This window comes from Topomyia yanbarensis, chromosome 2 (assembly GCF_030247195.1).
Source record: "Topomyia yanbarensis strain Yona2022 chromosome 2, ASM3024719v1, whole genome shotgun sequence".
Taxonomy (NCBI): Eukaryota; Metazoa; Arthropoda; class Insecta; order Diptera; family Culicidae; genus Topomyia; species Topomyia yanbarensis.
In genome coordinates, this window is record NC_080671.1 from 342,929,753 (window position 1) to 342,957,211 (window position 27,459).

General features: G+C 38.8%; 1 long non-coding RNA gene and 1 pseudogene across 1 annotated transcript; one reads left to right on the plus strand and one right to left on the minus strand.

Annotated features, from left to right (window-relative positions):
• Window positions 1–15,042: 15,042 nt before the first annotated feature.
• On the plus strand, window positions 15,043–15,722 carry LOC131684113 (uncharacterized). The gene is made up of 3 exons (XR_009304618.1): window positions 15,043–15,075; window positions 15,378–15,498; window positions 15,550–15,722. It is a non-coding gene; the product is annotated as an uncharacterized LOC131684113 (long non-coding RNA).
• Window positions 15,723–16,703: 981 nt separating this feature from the next.
• LOC131684108 (exocyst complex component 4-like) lies at window positions 16,704–21,725 on the minus strand (annotated as a pseudogene).
• Between the last annotated feature and the right edge of the window lie 5,734 nt (window positions 21,726–27,459).

A 27,459-nucleotide genomic window follows, 5' to 3' on the forward strand; every position in this document is an offset into this window, starting at 1 on the left:
ACACCAATGCCACAAATGTCGCCCTGTTTGGATGCATCCGTGTATATAATTTGTCTCTTGGCGTATCTTCCATGGATCATTCCTAAGGCAAGTTGTTTGAGTACTCGCTTTGAAGTTATTTTTTTGTTCCAATCACCATCTTGCATATTAGTGCGAATTTCCACTGTATCAAAGTTTTCCTTCGTTACAACTAGTGCCGACATCGTCGTAAAAATATCTTTATGTTCTAGCAACACTTTTTCTGGATATGAGTATCGTTTATCGTCCCATTGCTCTTGAATTAGGACTTCTAGTTGTTTCCATACCACCGATTCCTTGAAGCGTTGTTTAACCAAATACTTTCCAACGATGTAGAGTCTCCGAAATTGCGGAGGTTGTTGGGCAGCTATCGCATGTAGTGTGTTTAAGGGTGTGCTCTTCGTGCAGCCAGTAATTTTTCGTAGGCATTGGTTATTAACAATGTTCAGCGAATTCAAGTTGCTCAGACTTGTAGAGCAATAGATTGTTGCTCCATACTCTACGAAGTTTCGTATTAGGCCATTGTACAGTAGGTTTAACGTTTCGGGGTGTCCTCCGTTCCTTGTCCCACTGATAACTTTCATCATATTTAGTCTTTCTATAGCTTTCTGTTTTAGTTCACGGACATGACTGCCGAGGCGGAAGTATTTGTCCATGGTTATACCGAGATATTTGTGATGTCGCACTGTTTCTATCTTTACATTATCGATCAGTAGATCTAATTCTTTGTCACTAGCTTGGAAGATGATCGCTTTGGTTTTACTGGGATTAATTGATAAATTTAGTCGTTTTGTTTCTGCATAAAATTCATACATGAATGCTTGGGCTCTTTGATTTACTTCCTCGATGTTTTTACCTTCAACAATTACACCGAAATCGTCGGCATATTGTACTAAAACAACTCCGTCAACCTCAATTCGATGAAGACTTGCCGTGTATACATTAAATAGCGTCGGGGAGAGAACGTCACCCTGCGGAAGACCATTGCTGGTCGTTCGCTTAAAGTATTCTTGATCCACTTGTAGTTGAATTGTTCGGTTTTGGAGAAAGGCGGCGAAGTAATTGATTAAGTCCTGGGGGGTGTTCATAGTAATTAGTATTTCCTCCAATGTATCTGCATGTACCATGTTGAATGCATTAGTTAAATCTACGAATATTGTAGCAGCGATTTTTTTGTTCCGTTTAATCCTGTTGATTTCATTGTACACGAAGTTTATACAGTCAGTTGTAGATCTTTTCTTTCGGAAACCGAAGGATAAATCAGGTAGTAACTTGCATTCTTCTAGGAACGCCTGATAGTCTAATAGAAGTGCAGCGTTGAGTGTTTTGGTAAGACAGTTAATCATTGACAACGGTCTGATTCCGTCAAGGCTTTCCGGATTTTTTCCAGGTTTGGGAATAGCTATTATTTTAATTGTTTTTAGGCTATTTGGGATCCTACCTGTTCTCCAGATAGTATTTAGGTTTTCAATGACAGTGTTTTGTATTTCGCTAGGCAGTGATTTCATTATTTTATATGTAATTCCGTCGGATCCTGGTGCAGAGGGTTTATTTTTTCTAGATAGAAAGTTATCCCATCTCTCTCTACTAAGAACGTCGCGGTCGGTGGAGTAGCAGAATGGTTCCATGGCTTCAATCTCTTCAATTGGGAAGTTTTTGTTTAAAAATTCCAGCGCCATGGTTTTGTCTTCGTGAACTAGTATATTTTCTTTAACTTGTTTTCGTCCCGTTAAGCGACGAATGTCGTTCCAAATGATTTTTGATGGAGTTGCCGGATTTATTGTGCTAACGTAGTTGTGAAATTTTTCTCGTGATGCATCGTTCTTCATCTTTCTGAAAACAGCTTCAGCCTTTTTCAAGTTCAATAACTCAGTAAGTCCACTTTTTTTGTTATATGCCGCCTGCGCGTGTTTTTTCGCTTCCCATGCTTTCTCTATGTTCTCGTTCCACCAGAACTTAGGTACTCGTTTATCTTTTTGTCGAGCGTTCTTGATAATTTTCTGTACCTGTGACTGCAGATCTCCTATACATTGCACATCGTTTGCATTTAGCTTTTGTATGTTTTCGTCTACTCTCTTAAGCGTGATTCAGACGATACATCAGCTTCCGTCAACGTCAACGGAACGTCACCGTTCCGTCAGGATAAGTTAAATACTTTTCTCTTGCGTCCGTTCACACATGCCGTACGTCAAAACGTTCCGTGCCGTTGATGTTGTGTGTGAATGCCTCCATTTAACTGCATGTAACTTATCCTGACGGAACGGTGACGTTCCGTTGACGTTGACGGAAGCTGATGTATCGTCTGAATCGTCCTTTATTGTTTGTGAAATAACGTGTTAGTATTTTTTTAGCGTTGCTGATTTGAGTAACCAGTGCAAGATGTCGACTGCCTATACCGTAATCTAACACGTTCATGTTTGTGTCTTGATATAGCGCTGGTGAGATCATTACTAACTCGATTGCGGAGGCCTGTTTGTTTAGATCTACGGGTACAAATGTTACCTGTCCATTGTTTAGGAGTAATAGGTTAGATTCATTGATGATGTCCCTTACAATGGCACCTTTTAGGTCCGATTTGCGTTTATCCCATGTGTAATGGTGTGAGTTGAAGTCTCCCCCTATAATTATTCGGCGTTTATATTTTATTCTCTCAAAAATTTGTTTTAGATTATGTTTGAGATCAATTGCGTTTATGCTTGGAGAAATATATATTGATAGGATGATTAGATTTGAACTAACGATTTCCCTGGCTAAACATTGTACTTTGTCAAAGCTCGGTACATCAATTTTTTTAGATTTAAGCTCTTTTTTAGTGATTATAGCTGCACTACCATATCCGTCTGTTCTTGAGTCTAGATACGTTAAATAATTTTGTATTTTGTACTTCGTTTTCTCGTACTCCTTTTTGCTCCATGTTTCTGATAACAGCGCTACATCATAACTTTCTTTATTTAATACTCTAGATAGTTCGTCTTTGTTCCTTTCCAGGCTTTGTATGTTGCATTGAAAATTTTTTAAATCAGTTTCCATTAATATTCAAATCTACTTACTAAAATCTTTACGTTTGTTCTTCATCCATTGTGTCAGACCAATCTTTTGTTTCGCCGGGTGGTTTTCTTTCATCGCACTTCCATAATCTGAATCGAGTTCTGTCCGTTTCCTCTCCGCTTGGTATTGTGGTTGTACCTCCTTTTGCTGTAGTAGTGTTGTTTAGTTGTTGTTCGATGTTTTCTTGTCGTTGTTGTTCAATGTGCTGAGCCCAACGGTCGAAGTCGGTGATACGGTATTTGTTGAACAGCGCTACCCCGTTGTTTTCCTCTTGTTTGTCTTCGGTGTGTTTGACCTTTTTCTTGCTGTTACTGTATACGGTGATTGTTTCAGCGATATTTGTTTCATTCATCGCTCGCTTGTTCTGTTTTTTGTACAGAAGTGGATCCTTCGCCTTGTAGTTACCAGCGGTCATCGTCGCATAGTTGCTCGACAGCGGAGGGAATTCGTCAACCTTTTCTAATAATTCATATCGGTTTTGTGTTAGCACTGGGTTCATTTCTCGAGCTTCTAAGTATGTTAAGTTTGTCTTAGCCATAATTATTTTGATATTGCGCTGCCTTGTCCATTCTGGGCAAGTCGCGTCCGTCGTTCGATGTTGTGTGCCCGATTTACAGTAGAGGCATTTTTGGGGGTTGTTACAATCGTCGCATTCCGTGTCATGCTGTAGTGAACAGTCAGCGCACCTTTTCCTTGATCTGCACGACTCCGTTTTATGTCCGTAACGTAGGCAATTATGGCAAAGGATGGGCTTATTAAAGAATGGTTGAACCTTGTTGATGCAGCAGTATAATTTAACTTCTGTTGGTAGTTTGTTGGTACGGAATGTAATACTGATTCTGTTACTTGGGGTTTTTTGATTATCGACGTAACGGTTGAGTCGGTATACATTGAGAATCGGGACTTCGCACTGCATATTGTCTCTGATTTCTTCCGTAGTCATTTCGACTGGTACACCTGCTACCACTCCTGTAACCGACACAAAGCTACGCGGGATATAGAATTTGTAGTTGTTATCTTTCATTGTTCTGTCTCTTTGTAGTTTGTTCGCCACTGCAAACGAACTCACAAATACCAGCAGCTTTTTCCGACCGAGCGGTCTCATGTTGTTTACGGTATTTTTGTACTCCTTTGTCTTCGATAGTAGTTTCCCCAATGATAGTTTGTTGATCTGTACCTCTCCACTTTTATCGTCCACCAGCTCCGCAATAAGTCTGTACGGCGCAGCATCATTTGCGCGGTATTCGTAGGTTTCGAACGTTTTTCCATCTCCCGGATCCTCTGGTATTCCAATGTTAGGTGGGTCCTTCATCGTAATTTAGGTTAGGTCATACGCCTCCAATAACCTCTCTTCGTAAAAAATGGCGGCAATTCCACTTCCAACTAACTAGATCTCGTCAAATACACGTGGTGTAAAACAAAACGATGTTATAACCTCCACAGTCTACGGTCGAATGCTCGACTCCACTCAGAGATGCCAGGTACTGTTTTCAAATGTCTGCAGTAATAATTTTAAAAGTCTGGGAAGAACAAAAAATGTGAGGAAAGCTAGTGTAACCAAAAGCCTTTATATTCTAAAATCTGCAAATATCTGCAACCAAACTAAAAAATCTGCAAATATCTGCAACCAAACGGAAAAATCTGCAAATATCTGCGCCATCGAAAAAATCTGCGGCTTAAATTAAAAGTCTGCGAATTTGCAGACTTGTCTGCAAATCTGGCATCTCTGACTCCACTTATTCTATTTTTCTTTGCCTTGTTTACACGCAATGCTCGAACTTAGCCCTCATTAATTTCAGCCTGTACACCAGGGTGGCCAGATCTCCCAATTTGTCATAAAAGATCTGATGGATACGTTTCATTGGAAACGCGCCTTTCAAATCTATAGAGTACTTGACAATCTGTAACTCTATTATGGCGATTTCGCTTGAACCTGAAACTGAGTCAGGTTCTAACCCCAACCGCTGTCAGTTCATACATTTTGACAGCAGTTGGGGTTAGGAACTGACTCAGTTTCGTCTCAAACGAAAACCACATTAGTGTGTTCAACGGTTTGTTTTCCTCCACCTGTCATAGATGGAGGATAACAAGTCGAAAATAAATTTTCGGTCGGATTATTTTCATGATGGAATATGACCAACAGGAATTGTACGTCCCCCAAATAAGTTTTACAGCGACATAGAGCATTTCAACACCATTATCGAGGGCGTGACACTCTTTTATAAAAATATTTCACCTGGTTTTATATTTTTTATATCACCTATTATATTTATACAGGGTGTTTGGTTCATGGTTAAGAATCTCTCGGGGGTGATAGACTGCCACATTTGGAGAAAAAAATTGTTCTATACATACCATCAAATCTCAACCGTTACAGAGTTATTGAACTTTTAGTGTAAAAAACTTATTTGTCTTAAAATACCTCTAACTTTAAAAGTATACTTTGTATTTTAAATGTTTTAGTTCCATTCGAAAGGTGAGAAAATTTCGCATTGAATGATGCCCTCAGATGTTTCAGCTAATGAGTTTAAGTAGCCTTTTCAAAGTAATTTATTGAAAATTAAACAATTTCAAACTGTTTTTCGTTCATTTATTGAAAATCCTAATAGTTAACCTCATCATTTTAATAATTCAGATTGTTAGTCTTGATGAGCTGCTTAATTTGTTCATTGGCATGATACACTTACCTTTTCTTATTTTCATGATTTTGGGTTATTCAACTTGGATATTTTTATCTCATTTTCACTAGTACCAGCTCTAATTGAAAAATTACGGCACTTATTGTACTTTTTTTCTTTTTATTTGAAAGCCAGGAAAATTTTACAGTGAAAAATGTATTAATACCTTTCAGTTAAGTGAATTTGGTATTCTTTTAAAAGTAAATTAGTTTAAAGTTAGTGCTATTATTAGCATTTTCGTTAATTTTCTTAAAATAGTAAATAATAAACATCACCATTATTATCATGGAAATAATGCATCTCAGCAAGTTCTACAGTTCTTTCTTTGACTCCATTCAATTATCTCTTTTGGTTTCGACGCAAAATCGTTTTTATCACATCGTTTCATATGCAAAAATAACGATTTCGAACCCACTACATTTGTGGTGAGCTCATGCTGTGTTAACTATTAAATAGCAGCAAAATGAAAAGAGATATAGACAAAGTGTCTAATAAAAAGTTATAGAGAACATTAAGGGGCATCAAATGAACAATAGTGACGATAAATTTTGTTGATTAATAAATAGAATAATTAAAAAACTCTCCAAAAAAACAAATTTTGAGTTATTTCGTTAGTAAAAAATCATTTAGTACACTTAACTAAAAGATATTTGTACATACACTGATAGGACATTTTCTCAGCTTTCCAATGAAATCTTGTAAATAACGATATAAAGCATATTTTTTAGATTAGAGTCTTAAATACTTGCAAGTCGGGTACAGGAAAAGTATAGTAATGAAATTACAAAGAAATGAGAAGAGATAGAAATATGACGTCCAAAAACAAATTATGAATCGTCCTAAAACCCAACTTTTATATAATGGATATTACTATAATCATACTTCATTATTTCGAGAAAATTAGCAAAAACCGCCTCAAAAATACTAACTTTTAACTACTTTACAGCTATAAGGTAATTAAAACTAATTACTTAAAAGATATGAGAACACCATTCAATAGAAAATTTTCTCACCTTTCGAATGGAACTGAAACATTTAAAATACAAAGTATACTTTTAAAGTTAGAGGTATTTTAAGACAAATAAGTTTTTTACACAAAAAGTTCAATAACTCTGTAACGGTTGAGATTTGATGGTATGTGTAGAACAATTTTTATCTCCAAATATGGCAGTCTATCACCCCCCGAGAGATTCTTAACCATGAACCAAACACCTTGTATATACAGGCATACTTGCCGAATTCCATGGAATTCCATGCATAAAATCTGTCCTCCGAAACTCTCTAAACGTTTGTTCAACATTTTGGAAGACTAAAATAATAGTAAGTGGTTTGACGATTTGCTGGCCTCCCCTACCTACTACTCCGTAAGTATTTCATCTGCGGCGCATGTAGGTTCCGGACTCCTTTTTTGTAGCACAGGTCCAGAGGCCTTCAATGTTTAGCACAGCGAACATTGATAATTAGATTTACATTTTGCACTTTTCATTATTACCTTACGAAAATGTAAACAACAAAACATGGCAACTCATAAACACTAGTTTACAAGAAAAATGAAGCTTCAAGAAAAAGTATTTTTTAGACTAATTTTGGGTCGCTGAACATGAAAACAATATTCATTTTTTTGTTCAAAGAAGCGATTTTGTGATTTTCTCAAAAAGCTCGTTTTTGAGCACTTTTTGTAGTTTTTAGTCAATATTTCGTGTCAAAATCATCCAATTAATATTGTCAATATGCAGGTTGAAAGGTGCCGAGATGCCCTTTTCAAAAACATATGTGTCGATCATATGTAAAATTTTTAGTGCTGCAAACGTCCAAAGTTTAAAAAAGTGCATTTTTGACCATTTTTAAAAGTTACTCATTGTTAATTGATTTTTTTTACAGAAGAGCAAATCTTTTTTCAGACATTTTAGAATCTAAGATGACAGATAATATGTTTACGTTAATTTTAAGCCCAATATCACTAACATCGGATGAAAAATGTTGATGCAATGGCACATTAAGCGAAATGGAAATTTTATGATTTTAGCAGTCCCTGTCCTGGTGCGGCGGTTTAGAGGGTGTAGCACTGGTCTCATAAACCAGTCATCAAATATTCGAGTCCCTATCGGGACTCAGTGGGATTGTAGCACTAGCCACGTTATATTCTGTGAACTGAGAATCGGCTGCGAAGCCTGTTGAAGCAGAAGGCGAAAATTCCTTTAATTTATTAAATATGTACTCACCACAGACAAAACAAAACTTTTCCAACGAATATTTCCACATTTCAAAAAGAGCACTTAGTTGTTCAATGAAATATCCAAAACCATTCAAATGCCGCAGGATGGATGGATGAAAGCTCGAGAAGACAGTATCCAACACAAACAATAACTATCAAGTATAGAAGATTATTTCCGCCAAAAATATGATAGCGCGAAAAATAAAAAGTTACAGTTTTCACTCAATGCTTCATACAATCTACATTTTTCATCAGATTTTTGTGACCATTGGCTTAAAATTTATGCAAAAAGATTATTTATCTCATTCGATTTTAAAAGAATTTTCTTCTGTCCTTGATTTGTTATAAAAAATTAACCAGAAATATACATTTTTTTAGAAAAGGTCGAACATTAGACTTTTTTAATTTGGTCGATTTTAATCATAATAAATGTACATTTGATCTACACATATTATACATTTTCGGAAAGGGCATACCAATACCTTTCGACTGTTTCGATCGGATCCTATTTGAACGAGGTATTGACAAATAACTAAAATAGTGCCCTAAACACCTTTTTCGAAGAAATCTTGAAAATGGTTCTTTCAAAAAAGTGGACTTTGTTTTCGTATTCAGCTATCCAAAATTAACTTAGAAAACAACTTTCTTTTCAGTTTATCACGATTACCTTAAAATTGTTAAAATCTGTTACATAAGATTCTGAAAATATGAAAAATCATTTTTCTGTAATAAAAATGCTCTGCCAAATGCCAAAAATGAGGAATCAAAAGAAAATCTTTTTTTTTAAACTCGAACTTCTTTGAAAGAAAATTTGAGTATTATTTTCGTGGTCAGCTACCCAAAATTAATCTAGAAAACACTTTTTCTCGCAACTTGATTTTTCATGTAATCTTATTTAAGACCGAAAGAAAAATGTGAAAAACAGAAAAATTTTCACTCGGTGCTTAATAACAGCAACAGTTTATATCGGATTTTTGTGATCTTAGGCTTAAAATTCCTATGAGAAGTTTGTCTGTCACATAAGATTTCAAAAGATTTTTTTTTGCCGAATTATTTTTTTATGAAAAATCAACTAAAAATGAGTAATTTTACCAAGCATTACTTTTTTGATTTTGGTTGCTCTTAACCCTAAATTATTGATATTTAATACAAACATGTTATACATTTTCGGAATAAGCACATCAATACCTTTCGAATGGTGTTAATCGTGTCAATTGTGTTAATCGGAAGATTTGTTCCTGAAATATTGACAGCTGCAAAAAGTGCTCAAAAACACGTTTTTCAAAAAATCTCAAAAACGGTTCTTTGAAAAAGAAAATGAATATGATTTTCGAGTTCCGCGACCCAAATTTGACTTAGAAAACACCTTTTTTCTTAACTTCATGCAATCACCCCAAAATTTGTAAACTAGTGAAATTCACCGCACACTGAGACTAACTTCGAAAACCAGTTCGAAAATACTGAAAGCATATATGCTCATAAAGTCTATAAAATTATAATGTTGCTTATAATTCTACAAAAACATTATAAATGTATAATATTTTATAATTTATTGGAAGTGTCACGCCCCTTGACCATTATAAATACTTTACGAGAGCTAATTCAAATGTTTAATTTGGCTGACAGTTTTATATATGACAGCTGGAGGAAAACAAACCCCCAAGTAGTGTGAGTGAAATCGTTTGCATATAACTTTATTAAGTATACGAAGTAAAACCTAGAAAAACTCTACACGGTTAAATAAAACAACCTGCAGAATAAGTTTTTTTAACTTACTTTTGAGTTGTGCGTCGCTTTCGCACTTATTAGTGTTGTTAAAAACAAAACGAGAGATTCGACTCAGTCGAGGTCTTCCGTGGAGGAACGTACTTTTGAGTTGTTTGGGGTATACTCAAAATTAGGTAAATTAAGCTTTAATGCTGTTTTTCTCTCCGCAGTTCTCTTTATAAAGTTTTTCTAAGTAGCCCCAGTAAAGTGCAGTCGTAATTTTGGCTTCATGAAACACCTCGCTTAGCCGAGCTGTCATAATATTGTAAATTTGCATAACAAATGACTGAATCAAATCACTACTGGTAGGTAATGGATTTTAAGTGTATTCCACAAATCAGCCTTGCGTTATGCAACGTTTTGTGCAGGTTTAGTATACTGCCGTTCTACGCATAATTGTCCCATGAATATAGGGAATCCCATAGAACAAGGGGCAAATATACTTATAACGGCAGTATACCAGATGCAAATGGTGCCAAATTCACCACGCTCAGTAAAATTGATAAATTCTTTTTAGATTACAGAATTTATAAAAATTGTTTTAATGAGCTAACTTAAAATAACTAAGTAAAGCGAACCTATTCTTTGGCTTCAATTATTTTTCTGTGCACAAATACCTCGTTGTTTCTCTATTAAATCCTTATGTAAGAAGAGGACGTTGAAAAGAAAAATAACAAGGTTCTATTGAGAGAGAGAGAGAGAGAGAGAGAGAGAGAGAGAGAAAGAGGTATAAAATTGTACGAATGGGAAAGTCAAGTGTATTAGGCTTTGTATCTCGTATTCTGATTGAGAGTGAGTTTACGTTGCAGCTATTATTGCGGTCGACCGTTACTGAAACCTGGGCCGGGGTGAATAAAGCGAAAGCTGAAACATAACATTTAGACACCATTTTGCAATGAATCGTGATAAAAAAATCATCTGAATCAAAATGCGCATCATTATAAAATTCTTTTCATTCATTTGTTCCGATCCACCGTGTATTTTGCCACGTTCACATGTGTTTCCGGTCAAACGATTCTTTGTCTATGATGGTTAACAAACAACAATCTATGTAAATATCTGAGATGATCAGGAAATTTCTGATAATCTTAAAATATAGAGTAGGGGATTGGTAAATTAAATGCTTTGTACGCAGCTCACCTGGGTTCGATTCCCAACCCTGCACATAGGGTTAGAGATTTTTCCAAAAAAGATTTCTCTAACCCGCAAAGAGGCGAATAACCTTGTTTGCTATGATTAATAATAAAATCCACCTGTTTTGAAGTCATGCCACTTCTTTAGTTAATAACTTTTCTCAGCGAATTTCCACAAACGTGCAATGTTCCACGAATGTGTTCAGTAGAAGAATACCTTTAGAAATATATAGTGTTCTCATGAATTGATTGATGAGGTGATTTTTAAGAATTTATTTTCAATTTTAACAGATTTTCCATTCTAATTTCCATATGAAATTTGGAATTTTTGGAAGGTCCGTAGACACAACCGATCGGTACCAAAATTTGCACAATTACTAAAGGCCATAAAAGGAATCAGTAGAGCCTGGTGGAGCTAAAAGTCAAAAAATCAACCAGTCTAAATTGGTAAGTTACGTCTGGCCTTATAGATTAGCATCTATTAAATTAGTATATTTACGTGCGTGCAAAGTTGATGAAATTAAAGTTTTTGAATCCATGAACAGTAGAGTGACACAAAAAAATGACCCCTATCGACCCCTGAGTCGATTCCTAGTCCCACCAGGAGTAATTGCACCAAATTTGATTTTTCGACAATTTACGTGGAGAAAGCCCACTAGCGCGCATTTTTGCCGTTAGGTGGCACTGTATGCATCGTATCATCACAGTAAGTGAATATAAGAAAGATAATTTAATTGTCTACAACTTAGTCGAAGACTGCTAGTCAATCCGGCTTTGTTAAAAGAAGTTATTAAACTTTTAACAAAGTGATGTCTGAGTCAGTTTTGCATGGGGCCTAGCAGTGCATGGTTGTGTATCGGTATTCGATTCCCACCAACTATACATTTTTGTGACTTAATGGTTAGATTAAGCTGAATACTATGTTCGGAAAAATTGTAGTGCATGATACGAGTTATGTTTGGTTAGAAAATTTTAGTTCTACCTGTGACCGCATAGAGGGCGCCAATACTAACTTTTCAACTTTCATCTCCAAATTGAATTCGCCGTTTGTCATAAGTCTGTCTTTTTCCATCAGACTAAACATAGATAACTCAAAACTAGAAAAATCGCTGCTCAATATAAATGGCTTTGATTTGTCAGCTTCTAGTATATTTTAAAAAAACTGTGTATTCGAATCTACATCCAACCAGACACGAAATCCTCTGGACAAAACCGTTCCCTCAGCTTTCTGTTAATCAGCGACAATCGAGGCGAGCGATTTCGTGGTAAAATTCTGATGGGAACCAAGAACAACACTCGAAGACTTCTGATGTGAGCCGCGCAAAAAACAAGACAAGACAACATCATCAAATCGTTGATAAATATATATGATACAAACACTTTCTGTCAGATTGTCCCCGGGCTGTATTTATCGAAACGGTGCGTTTCGTGTAAGACGTCAACGTCCGACAAGTAACTAGCTCTACGTTTAACGAAGTGGATCAGTGTTTGTTGAACAAACTTTTTTACGAAAGAGCACAAAATTGATACAAAAACGGAAATAAAATGATTTTTTTTTTTCAAATTAAGTGCAAACTGATTATACATTTACAGAGTGCATCAGATCAGATCACATAAATAACATTGGCAAGTCGTTGAGAGACGGATTATACTGTAAAATATTTTAAAATTACTGTACTGTTACAGTGAATATTAAGGTTTTGCTACTATAGATTTCTATTCGGGATATAATACTCATAGATTCCAACGAAAATGGAATTTCAATTGGGTCATTAAATGAAGAGTAAAATTTCTCTTTTATTATATCCAGCTTTTCACGTGCCATAATGGCAGTCTAAATTGTTCAGTTCGTAATACGTTTAATTGCCTTTTTTGACAATCGTTTACGCCAGTTTGACAGCAACGCCCAGTTGAAAATGTCGGTCGTTCATTGAATAAACATCCAACGCTTTGGACTAACATAGGATGACTTAATCTCCTTGGGGGGGTCGACGTAAACGATTATTGTCAAAAAAGGGCCATTAAACGTATTACAAACTGAACAATTTAGACCGCCATTATGGCACGTAAAAAGCTGGATAAACCGATAGAGATGAATATAACAATATATATGTTCAACCCCTTCAAATTTCAGAATATTTTTTAATTGATTTTCTACGAAAATGAAAACATGTGCCAGTTTGACACTGTCAGATCCCCTTAAGGGAAGTTTAAGCTAAATAATCAGGAAAGGTTATGAGGCTATATCTAGGGACTAGAAAAAATTATATCTTAAGAGCTTCGGTTTCTTAAAAAGAAAGAAAACTATATGTCCCGATTTTATCAATGTCCTTGTTTTATCAGCCTAAAATCCACCAAGTGGCTGATAAAAACGGGTCTTTACTGTATCACTCTTCCTTGATAGTGAATTTAGCTACATGGATTAGCATTTTTGACAGTTATCCCAGCAAAAGGATAGGGATCAAGGTAGCTCAGTGGAGGATGGCGTCGTAATAATTCTATTTTATAAAGATTATTCGTTATTTTGCGTACAAAAATGTAAAAAAACCCGACTACGTATCTCCAACTTCAGCTGCATCGGAAAAAAAATAAAAACAGCATATGGCTTAATGACCAGCGTTGCCAACATTTTTTTCAAAAAAACTGGAACCTTTCTAGAAAAAAAACTGGAAAAAACTGGATACTCGAAAAAACCTACTATACTCTTGTTATGTTTAAGTCAACGATTCAATGAACGTAATTTTAAGTAAACACGTATGTTCCAAATCTTTTATTGAAAATTTGAGTCAGTTTTTGATATTGTTGTCCAAATTTTAAAAAATATTAAAACATCTGAATTTGAATGTAATTCTAATAGTTACGAATTTTACTGTTTTGAAGACTTTCAATCTACTTAAAATCCACAAAATCGTAAATTTAAGACCCTTTACTAAACTTGAGAATGCGCTTAATCCTTTCTTACGATAGTATAGCAACTAGCTGCGAATACAACAAATGTTCATGTAAATATTTGACACAATGTACTGCCACCTTTATGTTTGAGTAAAATTCATTTGAAATCGTATCAAAATGTACATTCTTGTTCCGTTTTACTCACAAGTAGTATAAAAAGAGTTCAGGTCACGGTGGATTTAAATCTTATTCTGCGGCACTCTGCATCATCCCATCGCTTGCTTGAAAATTCTGTGAATCGAGTTACAATTTGTGAGAAAGAAAACTAAATAAATGAATATTAAAAAAAACTGGATAAAACTGGCTAAAATTAAAAAAAACTGGAAGATTTTTCCGATTGTCTGTTTGACTGGATGTTGTAAAAAAAACTGGAAGAATCCAGTTTAAACTGGAAGGTTGGCATCGCTGTTAATGACCCATTTCACAGAAATCTCGACAAACATATGATTACGGCTTAAAAGCCAACTGTCAAAATTCTCTCTGAAAGGAAATTCCGGACAAACCGTTACTGGCCAAACATAGTTCACAGCAGGTTATGAAAAAGAAAACTTTTCTCTTTTGTTTACTACCGACATCTGTGATTGGTGAGTAACGGTTTGTCCGAAATTTTCTTTCAGAGAATTTTGACAGTTGGCTTTTAAGCCGTAATCATATGTTTGTCGAGAAATGAACTAGTCCGTTCGACAACTGCAACATCCGGCTGACCATCTGGCAACCATGTTTCGCTGACGCGAGGTTAGCTCGATTGCATTTGACGTTCCCTCATTTTGCCATCTTCACTCTGAAGGGGTGTATTTTTTTCTTACTCACGTAAAAAGGTCAACCCACAGAGGATGACATGAACACCCACAAAAATAAACACAAATTTCCAGACAGCTGCGCCTTTTCTGCACTGAATAACACATTACCACGATGAATGCCACTGTTAACTATCATTTCGCACTATTTTTAAATCGAACTAACACCCCCAATTACCGTTTCTTTGCCGTATTTCACAGCTCTCGGTGGTTTCACTGGTGGAGAATCCATGTATGGAAATGAGCACTTGCAAGTGAATCAATTATTATCTTCGCTTCTTTCTATGCTTCGGCATTCGCATCGATATCCCGGTTGCATACATGAATACTTCGAATCCACTTCCCGTTAGGCAAATGCTTGTTGGTTCAGCTGAGATGAACCCTGAAATGTATGACTACTGTTCATGTTCATGTCATTGCACCACTTGGCGCAAATATAAAATAGACATACAAACGATTTAGAGTCGGTAGGTGAAAATGATTGTGTACTTTTTTGTATTTTACCTTTAAAAATACTTATTACTTAATAATACACTAGCGCTAAATCTAGATATAAAAACAAACACGAACACATTTTGTGCATAGAATTACATTCATCATGCCAAACCATTTCGCAACAAACACGTGCTCGCCCAGAAGCACGTGTTCCGAAAAGACGCAACCCGCCATGTATAAAAAATCAACAAAGTAGGCCCTGTTAATTGGAAAGACCCAGATTGTCATTCTCTTCCAAATTTTCAAGTGGAGCTGACGCATTTTTTTTTAATAGCAAAAATTTTCAAGTTCCTTTCCACTGATCATGTTGTCCGGGTGGAACAACTTCCGGTAGGGCCCGTTCCGTACCTGATCCACAACCGTCGGTTCCGTGTCGACCAGAAATCAACTGAAAGGTAAACACGTCAGTTATATTGGTTGTTACTTAAACCTAACTTTGAATTCAGTGGGACACCAGTCGACAAAACGGATATCTCGCCGGAATTTAATGGAGGCTATCGCAGTGTTGACATCTTTGGGCACTACATCACCGCGGTACAACAAACAACAGGCCATATATTTACCGTTCTTTAGATTACATTTGACCATCTGAATGAGGGCATGGAGGAGCCGATGTTCAAGGAAGCACGAGAAAATTTGGCCGCCCTGGAAATGGACTATGAGGAGGTTTCGAATGATTGCGAAGGTAAGAACGGAGGTTAGGCCGATGATATGCTTACGCAGCAGAATGCGATGATGCCCCATTGTTGTGCTCAGCTATGTTCACAGACCGCTTTGCTTTGCGCTTAAGTTTGTCAACGGCACTCACCGTTTTGTTTGCCATACTTGGCATAATTTTTGTTTTTAACCGATTTTTGAATACGAAATTTTTGAAAAAAAGTTTCAATACAGGAGCCCCATTTCGAAATTTTCGGCAGAAATGGTACATAACTGCCATTGAACTAAATGAAAACAGAAGATTTTCGCGCTATCTGATTGGAAATATGCACAATTTTGCAACTAATTCCGTAGAATGTACAATTAGTGAAAATAACGGAAATTTTTGATTTTGCGAATGTAGTAATTATCTGCGACATGATTGCTTCATACCTGGAACGGGACCTGCAGCTAGATGCTTTCTTTTTTTCGTTTCGCGCAGCTTCCACTTTTTACCTCACAAATTTTTTTTATCCCTTTATGGGCAGCTAGGGCCGAGGGTGGTGGCTAGCGGGTTTCATACATCCTTGACCTGACGGACAAAGCTATGGTGCCTTGAACACAGGCAACGCAGATCCAAGGCCATCATTGAAATGATAAGTTCTGCGTTTGAGATGTACTTCCCCCGGTTGCCAGACGAATACCTGTAATTATTACTTGTTGCTTTGTATGTATGAATCTAATGTTGAGTCCTGGGTAGGGTTCGTCGCGGTTGCGGTAATTACTGCAACCGCGCGGTATTTACCGCACCCGCACCGCAAAAAATGCGGTGCGGTGAGACACTTTTTCCCGCGGATGCGGTGCGGGTAATGAGCTTTTACCGCGCGGTATTACCGCAACCGCACTTCAAAGAATAATTGATAAAGTCTGCAGTCTGCATTAAAAAGTGAATTAAAACTATGACTTTTACCATTTGAGAAGGACGAAACTAGATTTATTTTCTGAACGAATGCTTAGCAATGGCATTATTAGGAACATCTCTCTCAGAACGTTCGAGTTTTATTTATTTACCCTACAATAGAGAAACATGATAAACATTTAATTGCTCTAATTTCCATAGACTTGACAATGATTTGAAAAAAAAGAAATCCGAATATAATCTGTATTCGACCTATCGCTACTTGATTTTTTACATTTTGATCATTCAAATATGATAAAACATACTGTTACTAAGAAATAAAATCTATAAGCTGTGTCCAATAAAATTTGGCACCATTATTTTTACGACATATTTTGAAAACTATTTATTTTATACTTCAAAGAAAACATTTACAAACGAACCTTTTCAAATACATAAAATCATTGAAAAACAATTGAATTTTACTGTCAAATCCATTACAAAATGCATCATTTTTCCTGATTCCTCTTGGCAATCGTGGAATTAGCTTTTTTAGCACCCCAATATCGGAAAGGATTTCCTGCTGCGAAATGCCTCCTTCACCGAGATTGCTGGTCAACATTTCAGCCTCGCGAACATTTCGTTGTTGTACAGCCGTCGGACTTTCCTCTTCCGACGGTTCCGTCTTCATCAGTCGCTTCTGGTTCGATTGCTGCTGCCGGTGCCGAGCGTTGTACGTTTTGAGATCTGTCCAGTTGGGGAGGGATCTAAGAACCAAATTGTGTTTGTATACTTATGCATTTCCAAACAAGTTGGGGGATCTGATTAAATACTTACTTGAGGAATCTGATTATGTCGTCATCCTTCAGCCAAGCTACGCTGTAGATCCGCTTGTCCTCAGTTTCGGGTTGAACGATTCCTCGGTAGGCAGCCTGACAGGTTTCCCGATAGGTTTTCAACAACGAACAAACCATTTTGAGCAGTTCGTCGGAGTACGTGGGTAGATCCAGGATAAGTTTTTTGGTTTCGGAGATTCCTGTGGTACATGGAAATAGATTACGAATCACAGAAAATAAATCGCAATAACAAAAACTACATACGACTTTCGACCAGAACGGTATTCTGTAGAAGTGGTCGCGTCAACCCAAGTCTCTTCATTTCCTCCGGTGTGATGATTGAACGCCAAGCGTCCTGAGTCTTCGACAGCGATTCTATCGTCAACTGTAGATTCCGATTATGTCCTCGTGCCAGATATGCGTCCTTCACGTAGTTTGCCAAAAAAGTGTTCAAACTACACAGTTGACTGAAAAATGAAAATTACGTCAAATGTTGGAATTGAAAAAAGAAATAAACAAACCTTACCCTGATTTACACTTCATAAAACCTTCGATTTCATGAATGTAACCCATCATTGGTAGATAAATCTGTCGCACCAAAGCAGCATCCGGCGCGCATACAAGAGATCGTTCCTGTTTCTTCCGATCTGGTCCCAGAGGCCCAGAAATTTGCTTATTACTGAAGCTAGCATTCAACAATTCACGCCCATTACTTCCCGACTGATTCAACGCGTCCTCCTTAGCCGTACTGTTGGACACATTTGACGGGTTCCGGCGATGCTCTTTCCCGCCAGCATCCGGTTCCAGTAAGGCCGTGTGAGAAGACTTGTCAAATTTGAACAGCATCTTTTTGCCCTGAATTTTCCGTCGGCTAAAAAACGTATTGATGTTGGTCGTCTGCTCTGTGAACTGCGCCCGCATCAACTCATCACTGCTGTCATTCTGAATGTCCAAGTAGTCTGTCAGAACCAACTTCAACACTGCCTGCGCTTGTCCCCAGTACTCGATCAAATCGTACGCCTTTACCTGGGTGAGGTTGTAGCGATGCATTACGTTGTGGTAGTTTTTCAGCGTTAACTGATGAGCGGTGGCAATCAGTTTCAACTGTTTGAACACTAAATCCAACAGTTCGAGTATAGGAATGTTTTCCTCTCGTTGTTCATCGGCGTTTGCCGAAGGATTTCCGGGGTTGGTACTGGTTCGTTTGTTGCTGCTGCTGATTGAGCATGATAATGTGATGAGTGGACCTTGTGACGATCGTTAGCAGTTCGCTTTGCATTTGTACTCTTATAGACTGGAAAGAAAAAATCAATTTAATTTCACTGGATATAACGCATACACAAATTTACCTCTATAGATTCAGGCACTTTATTCAACAACGCAAAGCACTCAATTATGATTCCTATAAAATAAGTGGAATTGACATCTGGATCCAACAGATCTGTGTCTTCGATGATTTCACTCTTGTCGACATCGAGATAACCTAAAAAACGAGATAGCGAATTAATAATACGAATTAAACCAAGCATTAACACTAACCATTCTGTGCAATTTCAAACAACGCCCTTCTGGCCTTCGTATTAGCTTCCATTCGTTCGGCGGAACGCCGCAGGACGTTCCGCTGGAACGGCGATGCTGCTGTACTGGCTGTATACTGACTATTCCGTCCGGAGCTCTGCCGTTGGAAGCTCTGTAGCACTTCAGCCGTACTTGAAACGTACAGATGCTTGTTCAGTTCCTCTAGTAACTTCCCGTACAACTGCTGCCGTTTGTTCTCAAAGTCTTGCCGCAGATCGTTCAGACCTTCCACATCTTTCAGCGGACCCTCGGTCACCTCAATGGCCGACATGAGCAGTTTTGTGGCGTGTAAATAATGTTTCTTGCCCATGAAAGAAGCCAGCTGCTGGGGAGTCCGGCGCAGTTCGTTGACCTGACCCAAATTTCCAGCACATACTTGTGCTGGACGGCATCCGTGTATAACTTCTTCAGTTCCTCCCGCCGGCATCGCAGTAACTGCTTACACGTCTGCAGATTTTCCTTTACAACATGAATTCTTTCCCGGGAACTAGTAATCTGAGTCGACACCTTGCCGAACAGCTGCATAACTCGAGTAAGATCGCCATCGTTCCGCGAGACAAGTTCGTTGAGCCTTTGATCAGTTTTGCGGAACTCTCTTTCGATCTTGTGCTTTTTCCGCTCCCGCTGCTCGTTCGTTTCACTGGCATCGAGAGTTTTGATCACCGAAACCAGCAGTCCACAGCCGCTCTTCAAAAGGAAAGAAAATTCTGCTGAATGTGGAATATAATTTTGAATGCATATAAAAACCATTGCCGAAGCATCGATGATGTCATCCACCCAAAGCGCCAATATAAGCATACATCACTAGCATCATTCCATATAGTAGCTATCTATGTAGCTAAACCGCAGAAAAATTTCTCACCATTATATTCCAATCAGCTACAAACAGCAGTTTGCTGAACGCCAAGCTGGGGCAAAATCTCAATTTACGCAAATCGTCAACTGGACCGTGCAGCCAACGTCAATTGACTTGCTATCGAAATACACTCCACTAATTGATAAGCGCTACAAGTAATCTTTCACTTTTCAAAAATATGTTGATAACTATCACAAATTCATCAGAACACGGAGCACAATTTATTTTCCACCTCCGCAGATATCAAACTGATTGACGTTTCCTCGACTCCACTCAGAGATGCCAGGTACTGTTTTCAAATGTCTGCAGTAATAATTTTTAAAGTCTGGGAAGAACAAAAAATGTGAGGAAAGCTAGTGTAACCAAAAGCCTTTATATTCTAAAATCTGCAAATATCTGCAACCAAACTAAAAAATCTGCAACCAAACGGAAAAATCTGCAAATATCTGCGCCATCGAAAAAATCTGCGGCTTAAATTAAGTCTGCGAATTTGCAGACTTGTCTGCAAATCTGGCATCTCTGACTCCACTGATTCTATTTTTCTTTGCCTTGTTTACACGCAATGCTCGAACTTAGCCCTCATTAATTTCAGCCTGTACACCAGGGTGGCCAGATCTCCCAATTTGTCATAAAAGATCTGATGGATACGTTTCATTGGAAACGCGCCTTTCAAATCTATAGAGTACTTGACAATCTGTAACTCTATTATGGCGATTTCGCTTGAACCTGAAACTGAGTCAGGTTCTAACCCCAACCGCTGTCAGTTCATACATTTTGACAGCAGTTGGGGTTAGGAACTGACTCAGTTTCGTCTCAAACGAAAACCACATTAGTGTGTTCAACGGTTTGTTTTCCTCCACCTGTCATAGATGGAGGATAACAAGTCGAAAATAACTTTTCGGTCGGATTATTTTCATGATGGAATATGACCAACAGGAATTGTACGTCCCCCAAATAAGTTTTACAGCGACATAGAGCATTTCAACACCATTATCGAGGGCGTGACACTCTTTTATAAAAATATTTCACCTGGTTTTATATTTTTTATATCACCTATTATATTTATACAGGGTGTTTGGTTCATGGTTAAGAATCTCTCGGGGGGTGATAGACTGCCACATTTGGAGAAAAAAATTGTTCTACACATACCATCAAATCTCAACCGTTACAGAGTTATTGAACTTTTAGTGTAAAAAACTTATTTGTCTTAAAATACCTCTAACTTTAAAAGTATACTTTGTATTTTAAATGTTTTAGTTCCATTCGAAAGGTGAGAAAATTTCGCATTGAGTGATGCCCTCAGATGTTTCAGCTAATGAGTTTAAGTAGCCTTTTCAAAGTAATTTATTGAAAATTAAACAATTTCAAACTATTTTTCGTTCATTTATTGAAAATCCTAATAGTTAACCTCATCATTTTAATAATTCAGATTGTTAGTCTTGATGAGCTGCTTAATTTGTTCATTGACATGATACACTTACCTTTTCTTATTACCTGCGATATCGGTGCAGTGAAGTTACTAAACAGTTTTCTTGCCTGAAAGACGGCTTTGTTTAGACGAGCTATATCAGCTCTATTGTGTGAAGGTCACGCGGGTGACGGATAAAACAAACGAAGGATCAATTCACCTACCAGCTCGTCAGGAACCAACTGGTGAAGTGTTTTGTTTTTTACTTTTCTTATCGATTTTTTTTCTTTTTATTGCTTTTGATTTTTTATTTTGATTTAAGTTAAACAGTGCGGTCGAGCGTGTTGCTCCCGCAACAAAATGGAACAAACAGAAGGATCACCCTCCGAAGACGAATATTATGGGGAAGAACATATATCTGATACTGAGACAGATAATGTTATGATCGATCCACTTCCCCCCAATGTCTCACAGCCCCCCCGAGTCAAGGTTTACCAGGATGGATCCGCTGGTCCTTGGGTGGTATACTTTCGGCCCAAAAATAAACCGTTAAACAGCATAACTGTTGCACGGGAGCTGACAAAACGATACTCGGCCGTAACCGAGATTAAAAAGGTTCAGTCAGATAAACTGCGCGTAGTCGTTACTGACTTGAAACAGGCCAATGATATCGTTAGCAATAGCCTCTTTACGCTGGAGTATCGCGTCTACATTCCTTCTCGTGATGTGGAGATCGACGGTGTGGTAAGTGATGCGGGTCTAACTGTCGATGATCTGATGAATGATGGGGCTGGCCGCTTTAAGGACCCTAACCTTCAATCAGTTAAGATTTTGGAGTGCAAGCAATTGCACTCAAAGTCCATCGAAGATGGTAATTACTATCCATCAGACTCGTTTCGCGTAACCTTCGCCGGATCTGCACTTCCGAGCTACGTTGAAGTGGGAGGAGCTCGTCTACCTGTACGCCTGTTTGTACCGCGGGTCATGAATTGTTCCAATTGCAAGCAGCTAGGTCACACGGCCACCTACTGTAGCAACAAGCAACGGTGCGGTAAATGTGGGGAACGCCATGCGGATGATACTTGCAGTAGGCCCGCTGAGAAGTGTGTTTACTGTGGGGAGAATCCGCATGCACTTTTGACATGCCCAACGTACAAACTTCGCGCGGATAAACTGAAGCGATCCGCCAAAGATCGCTCCAGACGCTCTTACGCAGAAATGCTTAAAAGAGCTGTTCCACTTGTCTCCGAAAACCCATTCGCTCTCTTGCCAACTGACGATAACGCCTCTAATGACCCTTGCGAGGGGCATTCTTTGGCTCCGCTTGGAAACTCTAGGAAAAGACCTAATCAAAACTCACCTGAACTTCCTCGTAAGGGTCCTAGGTTGTCCCAAACAAGGGTACAAAATAAAAATAATTCATCAACTGGAAGTGCTGGTACAAAACCGAAGATAATACCTCCTGGTTTTGGGAAATTGAGATACAACCAGGAGTTCCCAGCACTCCCCGGGGCACCAAAAATCCCAAGTGCTCCAATTTTACAGTCAGAAACTCACCCTAAAACGGGATTCCTTAAATTTTCTGACATTGTGGACTGGATATTCACAGCTTTCAACATTACCGATCCTATGAAAAGCTTGCTGGTTGCTATTCTACCAACAGTAAGAACATTTTTAAAACAGTTGACTGAACAATGGCCCCTCCTTACAGCGATCGTATCCTTCGATGGCTAACTTATTAGACGGAATCAGGGATCTGATCACTGTTTTACAGTGGAACTGCAGAAGTATTATCCCCAAAATCGATTCATTAAAACACTTGCTAAATTACAATCATTGTGATGCATTTTCCCTATGTGAAACATGGCTAACTTCTAATATAAACCTCAACTTCCACGATTTTAACATTATCCGCTTGGATCGAGAAGACTCATATGGGGGGGTACTTTTAGGGATCAAAAAGTGCTACTCCTTCAATCGAATCAACCTCCCTTCGACGCCAGGCATTGAAGTTGTCGCTTGTCAAACAACAATCAAAGGCAAAGATCTTTGCATTGCTTCTATTTACATTCCTCCTAGGGCCATGATGGGATATCGAAGATTCTCCAACGTGATTGAACACCTTCCCTCGCCCCTCCTGCTTCTTGGAGACTTTAACTCTCACGGTACGGGGTGGGGCTGTCTATACGACGATAATCGATCTTCGACAATTCAAGACCTTTGTGACAACTTCAATATGACAATTCTGAACACAGGGGAAATGACACGGATCCCTAGACCACCTGCGCAAGCAAGTGCACTGGACATATCTTTATGCTCGACATCACTACGGTTAGATTGCAAGTGGAAGGTAATATCTGATCCCCACGGTAGTGACCACTTACCAATTGTAATTGCAATCACCACTGGTTCAAGACCATCGGCACCAATCAATGTTCCCTATGACCTCACACGAAACATTGATTGGAAGAGCTACGCTGCTGCGATATCCAAAACTATCGATTCAACACAGGTACTTCCCCCGGAGGAAGAATATAAGTTTTTGTCCAACTCGATTCTTGATAGCGCGATTCAAACTCAGACGAAACGAGTACCCGACGTGAACACCCAAAATCGTTCTCCCAACCCGTGGTGGGACAAAGAGTGCTCAAACGTGTACGCGGAGAAAGCTGCCGCGTATAAAACCTTCCGGAACGACGGGTTAGTTGCTAGTTATCGAGTGTACGCGATATTAGAAAAGCGAATGAAAAATTTAATGAAAGCTAAGAAACGCAGTTACTGGCGCCGGTTTGTCGACGGGTTAACAAGAGAAACATCGATGAGCACTCTTTGGGGCACGGCCCGACGTATGCGAAACCGAAACAGTACTAACGAGAGCGTGGAATATTCAAACCGTTGGATATTCGATTTCGCCAAGAAAGTTTGTCCGGATTCCGCCCCGGCACAGAAAATCTACCGCGCCGCGTCGCCTTACAATACCGCGAACGAAACACCGTTTACGATGGTGGAGTTCTCACTTGCTCTCTTATCATGTAACAATAAAGCCCCGGGGCCAGATAGAATCAAATTCAACTTGTTGAAGAATCTGCCAGACTCTGCCAAAAGACGCTTGTTGAATTTATTTAATAGGTTTCTTGAGGGTAACATTGTCCCACATGACTGGAGACAGGTGAGGGTCATCGCCATCCAAAAACCAGGAAAACCAGCCTCCGACCACAATTCGTATCGTCCGATTGCAATGCTGTCCTGTATCCGGAAGTTATTCGAAAAAATGATCTTGTTTCGCCTCGATAATTGGGTCGAAACAAATGGCTTACTGTCAGATACACAATTTGGCTTCCGCAAAGGTAAAGGGACGAACGATTGCCTTGCGTTGCTCTCAACAGAAATTCAAATGGCATATGCTAACAAAGAGCAGATGGCATCAGTATTCTTGGATATTAAGGGGGCTTTCGATTCAGTTTCGATCAACATTCTTTATGAGAAGTTGCACCAGCATGGTCTTTCGCCAATTTTAAATAACTTTTTGCTAAACCTGTTGTCTGAAAAACAAATGCATTTCTCGCATGGCGATTTATCGACATCACGATTTAGCTACATGGGCCTTCCCCAGGGCTCATGTCTAAGCCCTCTCCTCTATAATTTTTACGTGAATGACATTGACGAATGTCTTGTCAATTCCTGCACGCTAAGGCAGCTTGCAGATGACGGTGTGGTCTCTATTACAGGTCCTAAAGCCGTCGACTTGCAAGGACCACTGCAAGATACCTTGGACAATTTGTCTGCTTGGGCTCTCCAGCTGGGTATCGAGTTCTCCACGGAGAAAACTGAGCTAGTCGTATTTTCTAGAAAGCGTGAACCAGCGCAACTACAGCTTCAATTAATGGATCAAACTATTGCTCAGGCTTCAACATTCAAATATCTCGGGGTATGGTTCGACTCTAAAGGTACCTGGGGATGTCACATTAGGTATCTGAAACAGAAGTGCCAACAAAGGATCAACTTTTTCCGTACAATAACTGGAACATGGTGGGGTGCCCATCCAGGAGACCTAATCAGGCTGTACCAAACAACGATATTATCAGTGTTGGAGTACGGATGTTTCTGCTTTCGCTCCGCTGCGAACATACATTTCATCAAACTGGAGCGAATCCAGTATCGTTGCTTGCGTCTTGCCTTGGGTTGCATGCACTCGACCCATACGATGAGTCTCGAAGTGCTGGCGGGCGTTCTTCCTCTGAAAAATCGATTTTGGGACCTCTCATATCGATTACTCATTCGATGCGATATTCTGAACCCATTGGTGATTGCAAATTGCGAAAGGCTTGTCGAGCTTAATTCTCAGACCCGATTCATGTCCTTGTACTTCGATTACATGGCACAGAACATCAATTCATCTACGTATAACGTCAACCGTGCTCATCTCTTAGATACTTCTGATCACACTGTATTTTTCGATACATCCATGAAGGAAGAGATTTGTGGAATTCCGGATCATATTCGCCCACAAGTGGTCCCAAATATTTTCTTTAACAAATACCATCAAGTCGACTGCGCCAAAATGTTCTACACTGACGGATCAATTCTCAACGGGTCCACAGGCTTCGGTATCTTCAACGAAAATCTTGCTGCCTCATTCAAACTCAATGATCCTGCTTCAATTTACGTCGCAGAATTAGCTGCCATTCAGTATACTCTCGGGATCATTGACACCCTGCCCTCAGACCATTACTTCATCGTTTCGGATAGTCTCAGCTCCATTGAGGCCATCCGTGCGGCAAAGCCTGGAAAGCACTCACCGTATTTCCTGGGGAAAATACGGGAATATCTGAGTGCTTTATCTGAAAAATCTTACCAGATTACCTTGGTTTGGGTCCCGTCACATTGTTCTATTGCGGGCAATGAGAAGGCGGACTCTTTAGCCAAGGTGGGCGCATTAGAAGGCGACACTTACGAAAGACCAATTTGCTTCAACGAATTTTTCAGTATCTCTCGTCAGAGGACGCTCGATAGTTGGCAAACCTCATGGAGCAATGGGCATCTGGGACGGTGGCTACATTCCATTATCCCGAAGGTATCAACGAATGCTTGGTTTAAGGGGTTGGATGTGAACCGGGACTTTATTCGTACGATGTCAAGGATCATGTCCAACCATTACTCGTTTGACGCGCATCTCCGTCGTATAGGGCTTGCTGAAAGTAATCATTGTGTTTGTGAGAACGGCTACCACGACATCGAGCATGTTGTTTGGCTGTGCGCAGAGTACTGTGTTGCCAGGTCCCAACTAATAGATTCCCTTCGGGCCCGAGGTAGATCACCCTATGTGCCAGTCCGGGACGTCCTGGCAAGCCGTGACCACCCCTATATTTTTCTTATCTATATCTTTTTGAAAACCATTGATGTCCAAGTTTAATACATTTTCCCCTCTCTCATTCACAGTAGAATCTCACCAACCTATCCCTGTATCTACAATATGGCATTGCTTCACGAGTCTTCGGTGCATACCCTTCTTGATAACCGTCTACCCAGAACATCATGACATACCTCACATGCAGATGATATAGAGAACATCATGACAGTATCAGAGTGCCAATAATTATCCGAAATATCGACCCTCCCCTCGCCCCTGCGATTACAGGCTGGAAACTACAACACTACAACAAAGTGTGCATATCCGCCACAATGATCAATCAGCAAACGACGATGTCAATTACACAATATGTATCCCACTTCCTACCTTTTTCCTTTACTTACATAAGAGGGGAGCAAGCCGCCCCTAAATACGGCTTTCCTTTCCCCCACTAACATGTGACATGTAATTAAAAAAAAAATGAATTATCGGCCTCGTTAAGCTAAAGCATTTGGGCCTAAATAAACGTATTTAAGATACCTTTTCTTATTTTCATGATTTTGGGTTATTCAACTTGGATATTTTTATCTCATTTTCACTAGTACCAGCTCTAATTGAAAAATTACGGCACTTATTGTACTTTTTTTCTTTTTATTTGAAAGCCAGGAAAATTTTCAGTGAAAAATGTATTAATACCTTTCAGTTAAGTGAATTTAGTATTCTTTTAAAAGTAAATTAGTTTAAAGTTAGTGCTATTATTAGCATTTTCGTTAATTTTCTTAAAATAGTAAATA